The sequence below is a fragment of the Anneissia japonica genome, unplaced genomic scaffold (assembly GCF_011630105.1).
Source record: "Anneissia japonica isolate Jap-2015-1 unplaced genomic scaffold, ASM1163010v1 scaffold287579_len849171_cov184, whole genome shotgun sequence".
In the NCBI taxonomy this organism is placed as follows: domain Eukaryota; kingdom Metazoa; phylum Echinodermata; class Crinoidea; order Comatulida; family Comatulidae; genus Anneissia; species Anneissia japonica.
Genome location: NW_022755335.1, coordinates 1 through 2,563, shown reverse-complemented (window position 1 = coordinate 2,563; position 2,563 = coordinate 1).

Here is a 2,563-nt window from a genome sequence, read left to right as displayed (position 1 = left end):
GTATAAGAGACAGATATATATATATATATATATATATATATATATATATATATATACTGTAATTATTATTACAGTGCTGATACACTTCCATACTGGTGATAGCACCAGCCATCAATCATCTGATCAGAATCAGAAATCAGAAAATAATACTTATCAGATCTATTAGGTAGAGTTTGTATATATTAAAAAGTACGGTAATCTAATACGACTAAACATCGTTATGTTTTTACGTATTTTCATTCTGCAGTTTGTATAAGCCTATAATATGTTTGTTCTATTTAATTATGCTCTGGGCTTCCGTATATTACACATGTAGGCCTATGCATATTATACGATACATGTATATTTATAAGCTTATTAACAAGGGTATGCATCTTACTATTGTTAAGATCCTCATGGTTTGGTATAATAATCAGTGTTTTCTTGTTCGTTGGGGAAGTACTTACTCAAGATCTTTTACTGTTACCAATGGAGTTAGGCAAGGTGGGGTCATGTCTCCATTGCTCTATAGCTTTTACATTGATGAGCTCAATAATAACCTCAACCAATCTAATTATGGCTGCATTATCTCTGATTTTAACATCAACAATCTTAGTTATGCTGATAATATGGTGATAATGGCTCCCTCTCTCTCTGGATTGCAGGGGCTTATTGATATTTGTGAGAAATATGCAATTGAACATGATATCACTTATAATGCTAAGAAATCTGTATGCATGCTATGTCCTAAACAGCGCAAGCTTACAGGTAAACCTGAAGTATTTTTATGCAATAGCGTACTTGAATTTGTTAAGGAAGTTAAATATCTTGGACACATTATAAACAATGAGCTTAATAGTAGAGGATCTGACTAAGATTTGTATGCACTTCATTTAGGAGAGAATTTCTCAACTGTTATAGACTAATATGAACCCTAGGAATAACATGGATGTGTGCCAAAATCTCTATCCGGGACGAACAGCTCGAAAATATGATACTTAAATTACCACTCCCCAATTGTGCCTCAGCCATTTTTGTTAACTGTGGTTTATTATCCTTTATGGAAAACCTCAGAAAATCCACATTTGGCATAGGCTTCACAGTTCTACTAATAGTTATATTATGTGCATTATGAATACTGCATTTCATGGCTCAGCAATGCATGCAAAATGGGAATATATTCTTGGAGTTTTAGTTTAGTTCTGAACCAGCTGGTTTGTCCATGAGCTTCTTGGTTTTTTTTATTCTTAGTAATTTTATTCATTGTACAGTACAGTATTTCGATATTATGTATTTGTCTTTAGTTATATTTTATATGTACTTTGTTTACGAAATAAAGAATAAATAAATAAAAAAATATATAAATGTGTATATGCATTCTGTGGAGAAAGTAGTTTGTTAAGAACAACAACAAAAAAATTTGTAAAATAACAATGCTGTGGGGGATCAATGGCTGGATCTGGATATATATTAAGAATTAAAACAACTAAACCGTCCTTCGAGATTTGAGATTAACTAAATAAACAAGATATCATATTCTTCATAATAATATAATACAACATCAATTAGACTTACTCATAAAAACCAGAAAACGAAACATATTTTCTTTATGTCCAAAAGTTAAATTTCTGATGAATGTTCATTTAATCGGATCAGTCGCCTCAAATCTTGACTTATATCCAAAGAAATAGAAATTCTATTGTGATCTTTTCTTTCGATACATAAGCTCTAAAGTGATGAAAATAATTATGAACTTAGTTTTATATGATGGGCTTTTACATCGAGAGGGCGCTTTGATGCACAATATTGATTTTATAAGTAGATCTACAAAGCACCCCTTCCATGTAATTAAAAGCCCATCATTAATTATGAAGTTGATAATCAATTTCATCTCTTTAGAGTTTACGCGTCTACCAAAAGAGTATTACTATTTCGTTATTTTAATAATGTATTTAGTACATTTTGACGAGACTATCAGGATTGTTTTTAATGCTTGTAGGCCTAGTAATTCATTACAATCTGTGAATCATGGATTACTTCATGTATGCCTTACGTGAAGGCTGACACGGCTGTCAGATTTTCTTTAGTGATTTAAAATTAGATGTTTTTATTCTGTCTTGCTCAACAATCAAATGAGAGACACAATACACTAATTGAAAAAGTTAATACTACTGATTCTTCTCTTTGTTCTATTTTGTTAGACAAGAAGTATCGTACCGAGTTATGTAAATATTTTAAATAATATGTTAATTTTGAGAATGATGGATTGTGTGATAGTGCTATGTTTTTATTATCTTTTAATGATTTTAGTACTTGCATAAAAACTAAGCTGGCATGACTAATCATGAAAAAAAAAAACAAGAAATAAAAAGAATGTTAATGATTGGTAAATTTAATTACGAAAAAATGGCTACAGTCTTCTAATTAAGAAATACACACTCAAGGCAATAAATTTTGACGATGTAATATCTGGTCCACTCTGCTATATAGGCCTACATCTGAAATCTGCACTGTCACCACTAGCCTGGGTGCAGTAGGAAATTAGCGGGAAAAAAGTAAAGGAAAATTTATTTTTGGTTTTTCT